The following is an 18569-nucleotide window of genomic DNA, read 5'->3' as shown; positions in this document are numbered from 1 at the left end:
GCATAAAATCACCACAATTGCAAAGTCACAGTAAACTGATGCTGGAAGCAAAGAACGGGTGGTAAAGTATTTATAGCCCACCTGAGAGCTTCTACCATTTCTCAGCAACCACAACATTTTGCTCACCCGTGCCACATTTCCTGTTAGGTGAACACGGCGTCTAGATATAAAATTGTATTGCTGCTTTCCTTCATTTAAATAATCCATTAAATTGAACGCATTTAACGCCCTTTCAGCACCTTTTATTATCCCCTAACATGCTGTGGCACAATTACAGCTTTAAATATTTACTTGACGTTATCTTGCATCTGGCAAATGTATTCCGATACTCCCAAGTAAGTCCCATGCAGGATCAAGTTATCCACTGGTCTTTGCACAGTTGCGATGGATTATGTTTATTTTACCGCTATAATTCTCTCTGAATCAGGCCTGCAAAGTCTAAGGAGTTTTTCAATGATTATGTTATGACAGATGAGATTTGCAGAAACCAGACTAATTTCTAAGTTTCTACAGAAGTTAAGTCCTTTTCCTCCACCAGGATTTCTCAGTTTCTATGCTATTCAAACCCATATAAAGCCTAGCTATTATTCTGTTAGTGCTGTCAATTTGTATGCATCTTCTCACTTTGTTCTCTTTCTTATTGTTAATTAACTATTTCACATTGCAAATTCCCATTTTTAAGATAAGGTGCTGTTGTCACAATAGTCCTGTAAGTGAATCATTATAACTATAATGCATTCATAAATAACACATTACAAGACTTAAAATAAATGTTTTTTTACAGTCGTTGCAACCCAATTGGCCTATGTGTAATAGAAATTGTGCACCCATGAAATTAAACTGAACAAAAAAAATTAATTTCCAAAAGCTTAGTTCTCTGAAAAAGTTATTGTCTCTAATTCTTTTTGGTCAATATTTTCTTTTTGATCCTAAAATAGAAATTAGAATACTAAAATAAATAAAAATGACAGCTTCTGGGGAGAGAACTGAAGTAATGAACAGCAACCAAATTGTACTGAAGGCCAGGCAATCACAGTGGTGGGAAGGAGAGAGGAAGGGAAAGGAGGGAGGAGAAAAGCAAACACACAAATATCTGCTAATGAACCTGTGGCAATATAACAGCATTCTCAGACAAGTCTTCAGTAAAACTTTCCAGAGTCAACTTCTCCATGAATTTCTTCATGGGGGTTCACAGGCTGTTTCCCGGGGACCCAGTTAGTGTTTCAGAGATCCAAGAAGCAGCCCATAGGCCTGCCCAGAAGCTCCAGGAGACTACAGCCACCTGAACGCCTGGCAGCTCCTCCAGTCCTAGAGTCCATCCCAGCTCTGCATCCTCTGCACTGGCACTGTAAACCCAGCGTGGGTAGAGCCAGCGCCCGCAGAGAAGCAATACAACCCTTGACCACATCTTCTCCCCGAAGGCAAGGTCAGGCAGGAGGAAAGGGACTATAGGAAAGGTTTTCTCCCTCTCCTACACAGGGCAAGGGCAGAAAGGTCTACATGGATCTGTAACCATAATCTCATGAGTTGTGAGAGGGGGTGAGAGGCTGGTAGGATGACACACACAGTTTATCCTCACTGCTGGCAGCAACACACCCACACTGGAAGCCAGCAACCTAAAGTGCCTCAAAAGCAACAACAGACATCTTCAAGATGAGAATTAGAAAGCAGGGTCCTGACCATCCATGATCTCCACACGTTTTCAGAACAGGGAGGGCAAAATATCAAGTGTGGTTCATCACTAATTGCATGTCCGTATTTTCCCCTTCTGGAAAAGACAGTAAATGCAATTATGCTTTGATGTGATGTCAACAAGCCCTCTGCAATTAATTCATCTGTGCTCTCAAAGATGCTCTCAAAAACCCTCTGATCACCGAGAGCTCTGTGCAGACGCCTGGATACATCTGGACAGGCTGGACTGACATTTGCAAAGGCTACGGCAATTGCCCATCGCTGTGCTCTTCTCCCTGCCTTTGCACAGGTTTCCACGGCCATAGATAACACACACTTAATTGCTCACCTCCTTCTGGTAATCACCTCCCATCCCGCTGAGGACACATACCTAATGAGCAACAGTAACAAACAAAATCCTACTTCACTGTAAGCTTTGGTTGGGTTTTCACAGCCCCATGAGAGGCAACAGGACTTTAATTTGATCTCAAAGCCCACATGTAAGTTAAGGAAATCTATCTATCTACCTGATTACAACCACAAAAACAGCCAGACTCCTCTGGTGAAGAACAGTTGTGAACTGGGTGCCCTATGGTGCCAGACTGACCCGCACAAGGAGTTGGCACAGCTCCCCCCTGCCAGGGATTCAACACAGATGCTCCAGTGTAAAGTCAAGAGACTATTTCAAATGATTCTATCACCCCTTCTGCTCCAATCCGACTTGAAACGACTAAAGAGTACCCTTACTTTCCCCACACTCCCTTTTCTCACACTTCTCCATCTCAGGTATGTGGCTGTGGGAATCACCCTGCTGCAGGCTCTGCTCCGGGCACATTCCTGCAGCACTGCACAGGGTTATTTTTTTTCCATTTGTTTGCCACGAAGAAACTGAAGCAACAACAAAATGGGGGGTAGGAGCTGCCCAAGAACAATTTTGTCACTTTCTACAAAAGTAAAAATTCAAAAGGACACTCCTTCCCTCTAGTTGAAATAATTAAACTAGTCCACATTTTTTGGCTGACCCAACTATTTTAGTGAAATACTGTGAAATGTCTCCCTGATTTCTCCTGAATGGCCTTTAAAACACCGGCAGTTCAGTCTGCTTAGTCAGCACTACACACAGAAAGCTATTAAAACCTGAGCCTTAATAACTAATCTCTCATAGCCACTCATGCCTATCCCACAGAGCAGTAACATGACACGTAAGAGTTGTTCCCAGCACCGACTGCAGCATGGACAATGTTTAAATTTCCTTCATACCTAAACCAGCAAGATTTTAATTTTATTTTTGGCTTACTCTTTATCACAGGGCTAATAAGTCCTGCTCAGATAAGGCTTTCGCAGGCTATCCAAGGCTAAATCACTTAAATGCACACCTCCAGCTCACAGCATTTTGCTGTTGCTGCTGCTGGCCTATGGAGAGTTTAGATGAAAACAAGCAAATACTGGGTAAAAACTATTCCAGAAAAAGCTGAATATTTATGGATTGTACACAGAAACCTGACTGGCAAGTGAATGCCTTGTGTAGAGATAAAAGGAGTGACAGAAGAATAACTTTTATTTATGCAGTCTACATTTAATGAATGCATCAACATTTCCAGATGATTAAGGCTAACGTAAGTGCTTTGTTGTTCCTATTGCAATTCTGAAGGTTTTGGACTTTATTTATTCATTTTTCTTCTCTTTTTTTTTCTCCCCCCATAGTTGCAACTAAATATAATTTTTGACTTTGCAAAGGCCTATTTCCATTTATAGACTACAGATGACAGGTTGGGGACGATATTTTCCTAGCTGAGGCATCTGCCTCCTTGACAGAGGGAGAGATAATCACATTGGGTGAAACAGGCTCGGCATCTGTGACAAGCTTAAGATGTCAGAAGTGAGAGCATCACATCTTGTCCCTCTGGATATTTTTTTTTTCTTGAGAAATTTAGCCACATCTCATGTGAAACGCAGCCAGCTTGCAGCACAGCTCTGCTGCCAGCAACAGAGAGGGGGAGGAGGGAGGGAGGCAGGCAGGGGACCGTTTCGCTTCTGAGGCTGCCACAGTTTCTATTTAATTGCTTGCTTATTTATTTAATTACAGCAGCAACAAGAACTTCTGGTCAAGCTGCCAGCATGCTTTCCCTGAAACAATTCGCTGCTCTGAACTGACTTTTTGCTGGACAATCCTCCTTCCCTCCTGGATCTCCACCAGGAGCAGCCAAAGCACGAGCAGCCCCATCTTCTTCTGCATCCCCATCAAGAAGCAGTGAGATGTCACAGCTGACTGGAGCCACCTTGCCCCAAGGCAGAAGAGGCAGGAGGCTCAGGACACAAAGGGTTTGCAAGGGGACTGAGTCTGGAGAAGCATCTCCAGGTGGATTGAGTACTCAGATCCGAACAAATGCCTCCGTGGCACGTGTCACTGCGTACAGGGTCAGCACTAACCTACAGCACTTTCCCCCCTTCACTCCGATCAAGTTCTGCTTTTTGAATTACAGATCAAATGTTCTGCAGTCACAGATCAAATTATGCTGACCAAATTAGTCAGATCAAGGTGCTACCTTTCTTTTGAGATGGGCCATTTGATGCTGCAAAATGCCACCAAATGAACCTTTCTGAAAGCAGATTCCTCCCCACTCTCACAACTAACTTTTCCTTGCCAGATGCTGATGTAAATGCTCACAAATCATGGAAGATTTCTGATAGCTGTGCCACCTTCAATGGAACACACAAGAACAAGGAAGCTTTTTGAATTCAAGAATAACATTAAACCGTAAGAGTTTGCTCAACGAAGATGACTGCTAGTATAAATATTTTAACTAATGTCCACCAGGGGATTTTTTCCAAGGAAGGATGTTTTCCTTGAAGTGATATTTAAGCTACTGTTTTGTAATGACTTGTACTGTATCATGAAGAAGCTCCCTCAACCTGTCCTAACAGGAGTACAAGCAGTACTCTTCACAAAGTTTGAGGCTAATGAATCTAAGAAAATGCATTTTTTTTCCAACATTCTTTCATAAGAAACTCAGAAATGGGCCCTGACTCAGAACAAATGAAAAAACATCATAGAAAATAATCCTGCTGAAACTATAAAAGGTTCCGTGAATCCAACACTTTCTTTCCATTCACAGCAAAAGTATCAAAAGCAAGAAATGCCAATACATGAAAGATACAGGATGTGATACTGCCAGAGTTTCTGCAGGACACACACACACTTGTTGGCAAATATGAGCTCTGGTCCAATACAGTTACTCAAAGACTGTACAGTAACCAACTAACAGACAAAAGTGCTTCTTTTAAAACACATCAGGCAACTTAGGCTAGCAGACAACAGTGCTACAGACAACAGCTGGATATTATTTGACCAGCTATAGTCTATTTACTTTACTGCAAGGTTGTATTTATCGTGTAAATGCTACCACAGCAGATGAAATTCCATCTGAATTGACTGAAGTTGGGGTTAACAGCCCCCCACCCCCTACATAGCTACGCCTTTCCCACTCTCTGGTGGTCATGCCCCTACAGAAACCCAGGAGGTCCAAGGAGACAGCAGAGAACAGCAGTGGCAGCAGCCGTTTTGGAGAAGCACAAGATGATGCTGAAAACCAGTTTCTCTTCACCAGAGCTACCTAAATAATGCAAAACTCTCGACTTCTCAGCAGTCCTCCCCTACTATAGTCACAACTGTTTCCCCTGAAGGAGTCCTTCTTCCTACTCCTGCTTTATTTTGGGATCAACATTTTTGTCCTGTACTATGGATCCTGTAACATAACAGACTCTCACAACATTTGCCTTGTTCTGACACTTAACTAGCAGCTTCTGCAGGAAGAGCAGACTGCTGTACTGCCTACCACAGAGACTGCTATAAACAATATGTTCCAATCTCCTGAAGTTTTTAGTGCAATATTTTAGAGGTTAGTTTTAGCTCTGCACACTACTAGTTGTCTATATTCACCAATTTAATTACAAACTTGGCAACTCATTATTGCTAAAGGAAAAGGTCCAAAATTTACCCCTTCAAAGCAGACATTCAGTTGCTACTCCAGTCCTCCTCCTTCAGTCCAAGGGGATTTAAGTCCAAAGCTCTACCAGTATGAAGATGAAGATGTGACATATGTTTGGAAAGTGTACCAATCATTTTTCACACTCTCTTCATTCAGCAAAGAATGACAGCAGAGCAATCTAGTAGAGGCCTTTGGGGCTTCTAGTCCTTCTCTGTGATATAACTCCTTATGCTCTGCTCTGTTGTCTTCTACCTTGTCCATTTGGCACAAATTATGTGCAGCATGCAGTTGATGGGGAGACCTTTGCCGTGAAACACTGAGGGACCAACACAGCCAAGTAGTAAAACACACAGACTTTTCCTGCAGAAGGTACATGCATAGATTTAGTCATATCCCTAAACATATATAATTTTTTGATAGATTGGTATCTCCTAACACTATAGCTACTTAACAAAGAAAAACGTCAGGACTAATGTGATCAGATCTTTCATTCTTCTTTGAAGACAACGCAGATGTGGTGGCTTAATCCTGGTTTTAATGTGCAGTTTTAGTGTCAGCACCTGAATAGTAACTTGCAATAAAAAGCAGTTTTTTGTGCTTGCTTTTTACTTGAAAGAGGTTATTATTTGAATCTTGAGACTTCTAGCCAGCAACAACCACCACCTCTACAAGCAAATGCACACATACACGTGAAGCAGTTCATGTTTGACAAGTTGTGTTAGAAAAGATTTCAAATATGTCCTTGCCATATCACTAATGGCAGGGAAACAGTGCTGGAATGATCAGAGTAAGGACAGTGTAAACATTATTTTGGTATACATACCCTACTGGATTCTGTGATTTTGCTTTGTACTTCTAACAGTTGAAACTGTAGAACATCACCAGCCCTTTTTAAATTTACAAAAGGACTCCAAAAAGAAGGAAGCTCCATGTATAAACTTTTGTGGTGGGATAGCTTCTCATTTGCAATATATTCAATAAAATAAATTCAAAACCATTCAATATGGGTCAGCACAGAGTAGAAAGTTGTATTTAGGATTATCTTGAATGACAAATGGGAAACACTTCAAGAAAAGCTGAAAAATAATAAAGGAAAGCACAGTGGCAAAAGAAGAGGCAAAAAAAAAAAAAAAGCAGAGGCAAAACTATCAGATACCAAGGGCAGACTCGGAGGACTGTGTATCTGGTAAGCACCATTGTACGTAGTTTAAAAGCAGATACCTTTGATCCAACTACTTGAGACTTAACCCAGTAGTTAGGGAGGATGTTTCTTTCTCCCTGTGCTCAGATCTACTCCTTGTCATCTGCCAACAATTTCACAATTAAAACAGAGATCATGAAAACATTAATAAGCCACAACTATCTTGCCCATTGCACAGCCAGGAATAGATTGGTAATACATTTCCCAAGTACATTTGCATACTGGTTTTTGCATAGTTTGACCACCCAGGTGAATGGCAAGTTTTAATAACTACCAGAATGTTTCAGCATGCAACACAACGCATAGTGTAGCTCAGATGTTAAGATCTGTGCTGGAGACTCAGTCCCTGGATGTCATAAAAACCCTGCAAAGCAATTACAGAAGCAAATAAATTATTAAGAGAAAGAAGTGACAGCTCTGGGAATTGATGCAGATCCTGGTGTGAATCTGGGTTGTTACTGACATAAAGTTATTGTTCAGTAGGTGATTGGTAATGCATAAGAAATGAGAGTTTGGTCCTGTTTTGAACACCCCCCTCACCAGCCACAGAAGGAATGAGCAACATAAATTATCCTCAGGGTTTTGGTGGCTGTTCATTCCTTCACTCTGCTCCAGACAAACCACGAAGCCCAGCCACCTCTGCCCTTACTCTGGCTCAGAAGCTGACCTTCCAGCACCCATCCTCTCTGCTGCCTTGACACCATATGCAGAGTTTCCTCCCCCACCCCCGAGGAGCACTGCCACCATCTTCTCCCCACCTCCAGCCCCACTCCATGCGTGCACCCCTGGAAGCACAGCCTGGGTGGCAAGTGAGGCTGAGCAAGCCTTGCACCCACCTGCTCCTTCCTTAAATTGGTTTTCATTTCTCTCACATCCGAGTAAAATTAAAACTTGAAAACTTCTGCTGTCCTTAGCACTCCTGACATCTCTGTATTTTCTTGTTTGTTTTTTCTCCTTTCACTCTTGTTCTCTGCATCTCACACAGGACTTGTCAGAAAGGACAGAAGTGAGAGGAAGCACTTGACAGAAGATGAATGAAAACATTCAAAGCAAACTTTTTCTACAGAAAAGCAAAGTTTCCAGCCCAAGGTTCCTCCTGCTTTCGAATTATATTTTTTTTCTAATTGAAGTCTTTCCAAGAAAATGGACACTAGCCACAAAGCATTTGCTTAGTTGCAAACGTAGAGTGTTCTGGAGCAGAACAAGAGACAGAGGAAGAGAGAGCAAAAAAGTGGAAACATTTTTTGAATGGCTGTGAATCTATGTCAGCTCCCTGCAAAATCGGTAGAAAACTTTCCATTTAATAGGCCTGACCCACGCTCCCAGAGTGCAAACCCACTTGTGTCCTTCTGATTTGTTGTAATACCAATTTCTTTCACCTGGGCAATTTGCTGTCACTCCAGGACTGCTACTTCTCCCTCCCTCTCCTATATGATATCAAATAAGACAGCTCATGTAAGGGCAGATATGGTAGTCTGTCAAGATGCAAAGAGGTTGTTATGAAAACTTGTGTTACAGCGATCAAATGTTCTCTCTGGCCATGCAAGAGATTGCTTCATATGCAGCGACAAAGTCAGATATTATATCAGAGGAAAAATATCTTTGCTAACATTCAAGGGTGGAAACGATAGAATACCCAAGAAGGTTCTTTGGGTTGGGATGTTCACAGTGCTCCTGGAGTTAATAAGAAGCTCATGTTACAGTTTATATCGAAGATGAATCTTTAATACAACGTACCAGCTAACAAACATGAGACAAAAGACCTTCAGATGAAAAGAGAAATCTGCATGTCTCCCCTCTTCAACTATTAATGACATGATTGAACTTACAAAACCGAGTTAACCTGAATGCTCTTGGGATGTCACACTTGTACCAGAGCCCCAAACAGACAAGTATACTTCCAAGTAAAAATGTGTATGTAGAAGTTCATATATATACATACGTATGTATATATCCACACATACCTCAATCTCTGCATTAGTCTCATACATCTTTGCAGGACCTTTCCTTTGGTATTGTCATCTACTCTACCACCTTCACGTGCTCTGTTTCAAAACCTGTACAACTTCTCTCATTTTCTACCCTTCTCTTCCAGGAGAAGTGGAAGAGAGTTCTCAAATACAATTTCAGCTAGCAACAATCCCAGTATCAATGGTGCTGCCCTGAAAGTCGGTAGATAGAAATCCAGATCTGTTTCTCCAGCTTCTGTAACGTTCCTTTCCATAAGACCATTAAACTGCAGGCTCAAAGTTACACACTTTAAATCATGTCCTCTTGCAAAAAAGCGTAAATTCCAAACAATCGAATTGCCATTCGTTATCTGTCGTTTTCAGTCAATATATCATGTCTAGAAAATATTGATTTACATGTAACATTACAGACTTTGCAGCTGTATTTTCCAACAAAGCTATTCAATAATAGCAGTGATAACCAAGAACCGATAGGCAATTTTTCCAGTATACACAAATTAATCTTCTCTAACTTGAACCTAAATGACTCTAAAGTTTCATGATTCATTTTCACATGCAAAATTGCAAGCGTTGATTTGGTTTTTTGGTCACATTATTCTTTTTTCCTCACATCTTGTCCTTTGATTATTAAACACTTTGATGGTATCTCATGCTTTCATTTTACTTGCTTTATATATTTGGTAAAAATGCAAATATCCCTTCTCCGTCTCTGCACGTATCTTTAATTTTTGATTCTCTTGAAAAGTATTTTCTCATCTGTTAAAGTCTTCCAATACATCTTCCTGTGTGACATCTGCAAATCCAAACCTGACATCCTACTTTGCAGAACAATGACAGAATGATTTTCCAGAGCAGTCAGGCAATACCTCACATGCCCTCACCCAAAGGAACAATCTTCCCACCAGCCGCTCTGCACTTGCCTTGCCTCAGAGGTTTCTCTTCACAGCCTTTATTATAACCTCAGCTCTCACATAGACTGGGGTTCCAACGTACTACCTACCACCACATAAAAGTGTATTTTTACTCATCTGGGTAAGACACAGTCCTAAAGGTTTTGTGTAAGTGAATGTGTGACTCTTTACGAAGTGGCTCTGTATGTACTCTGCAACTGCAGTTTGGATTTCAGCTTTCCTTGGAGCTGGGTGCTGCAAGCTCATCTGCTGCAGCACTGCCTTGGTTTCCCCACTAAAACTTGTAGACTGATTTGAGGAGACCTTGCTTGGCAGTAAATTCAATTGCCTTTTTGTTTTTAAACATTTCCTACTAACCTTCTCAGTTTTGAGTCTCTGATATTAATTATGATCTCATTTCAAATTAGGGACCCCACATGCCCTCCAAAATCACATCTGCTTCAGGAGTATCAAAGCACCTGTTAACGGTTGAAAAGTGTCTTTTTTTTTTGAATTGATGTTTTTAAACACTCCAGTCACTTCAGCACTGATTCTATTCTTTAAATCTCAATGTGTTGTCAGATAATGGCTTGGTTTTCCAACTAACCATAGGTCGTCAAACAATTCTAATGCCTCAGGGTCAGTACTATTACGAAAATGCCTTCTGCTCACTGTCATTCTCAGGATCTCCATTCAGCTTCACAAAGGGGGTTACCAGGCACCCTCCAGTTAACCTCCACAATTTGTTCAGTTTGCACTGCATTCTCAGAACTACTACTGCACTTTGTTATTTTTCACCTTTTCTCTTATTTCCCTATTAGAAGTTATTATATTCTATTTCTAGTAACATACAGTATTTTTTAATAACAGCCAGTGAAAACTCTATGTCATTACGTATAATCAAGAGGAAACTATCCTAGGTAAGCCAGAAATGAAAGAATCGAGAAAGGACAGTTCTCTATATTGAATCTTCACACCACAACTAAACAAAACCAAAAAAACACACTAAACTAAACTTAAAAAAAGAAAAAAAAAAATTAAGAGCTTCCAATGTTGCATGGTCACAGGTTTCGCCTTGACTAGGCAGAAGATGAACGCTGGGCTAGCTGATGCTTCCATAAACTAAAAATAAGGCTGTTGTGATGGAAAGCAACTATCCCAACCTTGCACCACACCAAGATAAAGACCAACCACATTAAATCTTCTGCTTTGGTAAGTTGCCACGTGCGCAATAAAACCATGCTCCTTTGCCTTGAGGGCAGACTGTCTTCAGCCTGGCAGTCCCGCGCAGGTACCACGCACACAGCTCCTGACACGCAGAGGAGGGATAGGATGCTTGACATGACCACGGGCAAGGCTGTGTTCCTTCAGGAGCTTTAGCTCACTGATATTGAAATTAAAAGAGAGACACTGTTGATCTGACACAGCCACCCACAGTTGTATGTTCAGAACCGGCACCCTCACAATTGGGATTATTTTAACACCTATCTGTTGCTACGTGGTTGTTTCATTAATAGAAAGGATCACACGCAGTCTGAGGCAATTTTAAATCCAAATTCTGCTATTTCATGTCATTGTACAATATGGCAGGCTGTTGTTTGATTCAGTTTCAAGTAAAGCAGGCTAACAAACTTCCTTCCAAGCCATTAATTCAGAAATGTAATAAGGCTAACACAACTGCACTGACTCATTAAAGCAATTTGATGTAAGCTGCACTCATTAGAGCAGCTACCATCTATATTCCTCTGACTGCAGCCTTGTTTTCAGACACTATCAGAGATGACCTGCTGTGCCAAATGCCTCTTCTGTCTCAGGAAAACTTCAAAGAAATAGCAAAATGGAAAACTATGATTTGCTCAGGTCTTAAAATCCATTCAAACACAAGAATATTATAATATTTTGAGTCTCTGTTTTCATCCAGAAAAAGGTTATTTCAGTATCTTTATTTCTGAAAATACTTCTAAAATTCTTTCTCAGTTCTTATTTAGATGATCTCCTGAGTAACCTGCTAAATAATTAATATCTCTTTATTATTTTGCTACCATAATGTGAATAGTTAATATGTTCCTTAGTAACTACTATATTGCAAGAGTCTAAAGCAATGCAGTGGGGTTTTAGAGAGTATTTACACACTCCTACAGAGCCACCTGCATAGGATGTCTGAGTGACTCACATCCCTTTTACCATCATCATACTGAGAAACTCTTCAAAGTTTCACGTCCCCTTCACAAAGAATCCCAAAACGTGTAGTCTAATGCTTTCAGATACTTTGTTAAACCTTTCGGTCTTCTTTTCACTATGCTTGTTGCCATGCATCCTCAATTCTTGCCAGCCTTGCCTCCCTGTGCTGCTGCACAGAGAAGATGGACTGTGCCACCTCTCACTCTGTCATGGGCCACTATGCAAAAGCCATGAGCTTCTCTGTGACAGCAGATGATGGCAGATTATTGTATCTTTGCTCCTCCCAACCACTTTTATTACAACACTACCTTTATAATCTTGATGGCTATTGTTGTAACGGAATAGGTTTAATAAAATTCAGATAAATTGTCCCAAAAAAAAGCCTTTGAGATGGAAAGATGGCATTTTGCGTAGGAATGGTGTTACTGTTTCAGAACAAGGGTTCAGTGCTTCAGCACCAGCTGCAGGCTGGGAACAGGGACTAGCAGCCTTGTTCAACACTGCCCTCCGATATATCCCCACCACCAGCTGGTTTCAACTGGGGGATGCCTGGGTAGCCCCCAGTGGATGTATCTTCCAAGCACTTCAAATAGTCTCCTCCTTAAGCCCAAATTCTCTGTAGCAGGCACATAAACACATGGATGGACTGACAATTATTCAACGCTTTCCAATTTCATAATCTCTCCTTGTTCACCTGTGATTTCTCTGGCTCTTGGAGGTTTTCTGCATCTTTTCTCCCTCATCAATCCTTTTCCCAGCTCATGCCAGTCCAAAGGTTTTTTCAACTTACCACACTCTGAACAAGTTTTTCTGGTGCTTTGGGGTCTCCAGGCGAACACCAGAAGGGACTGAGGTGGTGGCAACAGCAGGGAACAGTGCAAGGAATTTCTCAACCAGGAAAATCCTCAACCACTTCTGAGAGCTTTCTATTCTTGAGCTCAGCACAGACAGCACTACAGATCAGAAGGAGCAAATGCTCCAAAACTTCACAAGAATCTCCAGATAATACTCTCAAAATTACTCTCTACAATTTAAGCTACACCGTCTGTAAGACTATCAAATGTTTGCTGTAGTGCTGCAGAGACGTGAATTCACAACACCAGATACAAGCTCTGAAACAACGCAGCTTATGTTCTTTTTAAATTCCGCCTTCCCTTTAATAAATGCTCTGTTATCAAGATGATTAGTTTTTACTTTAAACTTCAAAAAAAAAACCAAAACAATTTGCTCCTATTTGCTGCTAAATTTCAGGTTTCATTTCTAAAGATTTTTCTGCTCATGCCAATTAAAATCGTGACCACATCTTTGTTCCTTTTTTCCTTCAACTTTCTCTCTGGACAAGAAAATCCATATAATTTAGGTTAGTTAATGGTTTCTGTTTTCTTTCTGTACACACAGAGTTGGTAGGCATTAAAACATGGAAAGAAATAAATCAAGAAGAGGTCAGTGAAGATATACTATTGTACATTATCTTAGTAAAACTTTGGCCTTACTTCAGTGAAAAAAAAGAACACACACACACACACCCACCCCCACCATCTCTGCAGTAATTTGGAAATGAGCAGGCAGAATAAGAGTCGGGTATTTTAATGCTCCAGGCTTTGACCAATGTATTACCTCTAGCAATGTCCGAGGAGCCTCAAAGAAGTATGCACTTAACCATGCACCGAGGTGACGGATACGACCCATTTGCTGTGCCCTTAGTTTTCCAGGAGCACTACTGCAGGAATCAGCCTGATGGGAGAGAATGTGCATTTTCCATCACTGCTATTTTTTGCCTCATGCATCTGTCCTATTTCATCTTCAAGGAAGTGGAACAAACCTGTAACAGCAGCTCCCAAACATTTCAGCTCCCCACTGGATGTTCCTTCCCTCTCCTCCATGCCATTGAACACTAAACTCTACCTTCAAAACTCAAATGTGGAAGAAGTTCACTTCTCAAATGAGACAACTCAAAGGTGCAATTGCCTCTTCCTACCTTCCTCTCTCCGTTTTTAACACTCTTCATTTCAATACCATCATCACTTGCCTTAGCGTTTAGAAAGTGTCATTATAATTAAGTACAAGGCTAAAATTCATGATGGTGAAGAACTGATAGCAATTAGGATGTTTTTATAAAAACAGCTTAGAGGTAAGCCAATCAGTCTCCAAACTACAGTACAGAAAACCATTCAGTTCCTCACTCAGAGGAATTTTCCCCACCTACACGATCCCTGAGTGTGAAGGAGACTCGTGGAACAGAGTGTTCAAAACACTAGCAGACCACACCCAATACAACCATGCCTTCAAAATCATCACCAGGCCTGTGCATTAAAAGCTAGGATGTATTTAAATATTGTCATTGTAAAGTGGATATATCTTCATTTTGTTTGAAAGGTACTTAAAACAACATGGCAACATCACGTTTCTAGCTGTAGGAACGTACCCCAATCTGCCTTACTTTTCAGTGAGATTGAAAAAATTAGCATTGCTCTGAATCACACGTTACGGATGGAGTGCCATTAGACTCATAAGAGGTTGATTACAGTGTTACATTCATTAGAACAGTAAGGAAACACATTTTGTTTGAACCAAGGCTTCTCTTCAACAGAGAAGTACTAAAAGCAAAAGAATAAACCTATTTAGGGTATGTTTAAAAAGTGAAATAAAGGCCTGTAATTATCCGGTTTTTAATGATCTCTGTACCAAGTTACTGTTTCAAAGCAATGGAGCTGCTAAAGGACTGAAAGGACTTAGAGAAGGAATTTCTTAATGTTACAGCACACCATTATGGGGTGCAAAGAAAAGGGCTGAAGTGACCCCCAGGCAAGGACCGGTGCCAGCACATCGCTTGTGGTGGTTAGGCATTAAGGAAACAACTGGGGAAGACAAGGAGGCAGAGTCTTGCAGGCACAAGCCAAAGGAAAACAGGACCACGGAGTACAAAGTGAACACCCTGGCAGAACAGCCGAATCCCCCTGGTCGAGGGGAGTTTTATTCCCCCAGCGCAGAAAGAAAATAAAAGACACCACATCTCCTACCTTGGCGTACAGACTTCCACCTTCTCTCCATTTAATCACGCCTGGGCAGACTCACTCCATGGAAAAAAAAGCACTATCCAAGACCAACTTGCAGTCCAAATCACATGTCCATCTCGCTTGAACAAAAATAAACGCTCAGGAATGCATTCAAGCAGCAAGTGGAAAATTTTGGAGTGGGAAAACCCAAACAACCATGAATACGTTTAAGTCAGGCAGGCCCAATCCTCATGCTTTCATGCCCTGAAAATGAAGGGCTGCACCCTGCAACAGTGTGTGTGAGTTCGCTATGTGCAGATGGGAGAGGAGCCCCAGCAGCGTGTGATGGAGAATGCCCAGGCTGCGTTAGCTCCCTGTATGAATACAAGGATACAAACATACTTCTGGAAATTAGCATTTACATTTTGTGGCTTTTTTTTTTTTTTTTTAGTCTGCTCTACGCAACGTATTTGTAATTCACTGGACACAGACTTCCTAATAATCTTTATTGTTCCTGGTAATTTTTAATGAGTTCATGTAAGGCGATTTCACTTCCTTCCCTCTCAAAAAGAATTTATAAAAAATATCTGCACAGGAGTAAAAGCCTCATAAACGGAGGAGCCACATGCCCATGATTAGAACTAAAGGAGCCATCTGTTTCTTTACAGTCATGCACATCTCAGACAAAAAGTACACACACGACATATGTCATTACTTCCACTTTTCTAATAGAAAATATTTGTCATGATCCCCCCCTACAGGAGTGCAGGAAGCTCCATGACCAGCTTGCAATGCTAAGGAACCCCTCCCGCTAAAGCTCTGCAAGCAACATGTTCAGCTTTTTTCCCTTCCTCCTCCTCAGCCAGCCCAGCACAGTTTTTCATGCCTCTCTGAATCCTTTGCAAACATATTTTCCGCAAGATCCACAACCAGGGATCAGCTTGTTGAATTCTACCGTCAACAGGAACTGCACTGTTGAGCTCCATACATATAGTTGTGTCTTACCATTTAAAAGTCAATTTAGGAAATGAAGCTGTTCATGGGACAATAAATTTTTATGTCAATGTATTGTAGCTTGCATTTTTTTCCCTTCACCTGCTTCCAAATTGCTCTGACAAAAGCAGACTGACGGAAATGCACCCGACATACCTAGATGTACTCTTCAGCATCAACTTTTAGGCAGTTACAGACAATTAGTGCAAAAATTCCTACTTTCTCTCACGGGCAGAAGTAAGCAGCAGCACTGTGCTCTCCCTCCTTTGCTCTTCCATCACACACATGTAGCCAGCTGGAGACCCAGGAGCTGGAGGTCATACTTCAAGGTAACACATCTACACGAACAGCACACTTCTATGCTCTCACTCCTACCGTATTAACAAAAGCAACAGACTAAGACGTATGTTTATAAAACGTTCAAAAGTGCCATCTGTGTATGCATATATCCCCCAAGTGGTCTTCTGGAGCAAAAATGCCTCTTCTGGGACAGGTTTTGGAAAGGAGATATGGTAGACACCACAGCTGCTATTTCATGTTCCTCTCCTGCTGGAAACTCTTAACACTGCACAGCCACTTTTGTCTCGAGGCTTCCTGTACACCGCAGCTTTTGGGTGCATCCCACCTCAACTTACAAGACCTGCTCAATGAAACATCTCCCACTGTTCCCAGAACAGCTTTATGGCGTGTTCAATTAGCATCTAATCAAAAGAAAACCAGGATCTGTTGGACAATTGAAATAATCAGTACTTCTTTCATCTAACCAACCACTAACATCCTGACATCTTGCTTTACAAAGTCACACACGCTACCCATGAAAGCAGCTCCTGCCAGAGACAAAATCAGCGCAGCATCTGTAAGAGTCAAAACAGACCCAGTGATGCTGCCCTGGAACGTGAGCAGGATGCTCGAGAGAAGCCATCAGGAGGCCACCATCGCACCAAAACACATCTAGCATTAGTTCTGCTCTCTTCTGCTACCTCAGCCCTGCTGAACCAGCCTATCCCTCAACTATAAAAAAAAAAAAAGACCAATGACAAATGTTCTCAAAAAAACTTCCTGAAAAGATATACAATTCTTCCATCTAAAACATCTCCTCCTCTTTCCCTGCCTTGCCACAGTTCAAACACTGAAGAGTTCAAGACTGTACCTACTGTGCCACTGAGACGTTGCGAAATTATTTCTTTAGAAAAATCAAAGAGTAGCTTAATTTAAGTTTGTCTGACCTGGGATGTTACCCTTGCTCTCAGTTATGGAAAATCTTTAAATAGGAACAGAAAAAAAAATTGTCTGGTTCTCCAGCTTTTTTCTCTGCAGGCATGAATGCTTTTGATATCAGCTATTCATCAGAGGCTAGGAGAAAACTTCTGGAACTAAAACACTGGCAGCTCTGCAGTTGTGTGAAGGGAATATTTCCTTCGCCCGTTGTGCTCTCCCATGCAGATAATAATTTCTGTGCGTAGACACGCGTTTCATTATCCGCTATACACTATGACCCTGAGATATTGTGTAAATTCTCCATGTCAGTTCAGTAAAAAACATTGTCTTCCTCATGTCTATCTATATTCAGTTTCTGTGACATCTTGCAGCATTATGCAGGATTGTCCATCCGTAGCAATCATTCCTTTGTTTTGATCATCTATGGAATGCATAACGATGAAAGATGTTCAGATAAGAAAATAAACCAAAGCACTTTATCCTTAATTCAAATATTGAATAAGTTAATGTACATTTTTAAAGTCCTGTACAAAAATACATAAAAAAAATAAAAGCATCTATGTTTTTATCTAGCCTTCTAAATGTAAACTTGTAACACAAGATTCTCACTGGGGCTACGAACAAAAACCAGATTTGTGTTTCAGAGGCATGAAGATAGGACATACCTCATGATTCCCACTCTCTTCCATTCTGCAAATACATTCCTAAATAGCTATGTACGTTATTTAAAAAACAATGGAATTAAACCCCTGCTGAAGAGGAAAGCAAGGTGTAATCTGGATTTATTGATATTTCAGCTGTCCTTATGTGATTTTCACATATCATTCTGCCTTCTAATAATTACAGCCTAATATAGACTAGGTAGACAAGTATTGCCATCCTGAATACCCCTCACCTACACAGGAAAATCTCTCTTCAAAACATTTATGAAAATAAAATCAATTGTATACACATTACAAAAAGCAAATGAATGAGGCAAGAGTGGCTGGGTAGAAATGCTCAACACTTAGGCAAAAAAAAAAGAACAAAGAATCAGCGAAGTATGTAACGGAAAACATTTTCCAGATTTTAAGCACATCTACTCACACACAGATTGTTTTTCCTTAACTTCCCTTTCACCACCTGTCTGTACTGCGGATCGCACTTTGCGCCAGCGTGAAAGCCCACCAGAGCAAACTCCGTGCGTGCTCAGAAACGTGTGTGCACCGATGCAGCAGCGGTGCAATGCTCTGCTCGCTGCTGCTCTCCACTGCTAATTCACTAGTCAAGTAGCTGCACTCTTTGCAGGTAAATGAGAACAGAGGGTTGTGGACTGACTTGTACCATATTCCCTGTGTGGGGACTCCCCTCCAGCTGGCATACCCTACTCTGCAAGACAGGCTCCCATACCTGTAAGTCTTGCCCCTGACCTTTGAGGCACCCATGGAGCCTTACCTATCACAACACTGAAAGAGTCAAGT

General features: G+C 41.2%; 1 protein-coding gene across 6 annotated transcripts in view; it reads right to left on the bottom strand.

The window, feature by feature from the left end:
- The window catches only part of FGF13 (fibroblast growth factor 13), a 258524-nt gene that overhangs the window by 136558 nt on the left and 103397 nt on the right, over window positions 1–18569 (bottom strand). The window lies entirely within an intron of this gene.

Source organism: Nyctibius grandis, chromosome 13, assembly GCF_013368605.1.
Source record: "Nyctibius grandis isolate bNycGra1 chromosome 13, bNycGra1.pri, whole genome shotgun sequence".
In the NCBI taxonomy this organism is placed as follows: Eukaryota; Metazoa; Chordata; class Aves; order Nyctibiiformes; family Nyctibiidae; genus Nyctibius; species Nyctibius grandis.
This window is presented reverse-complemented; position numbering and strand designations above follow the sequence as displayed.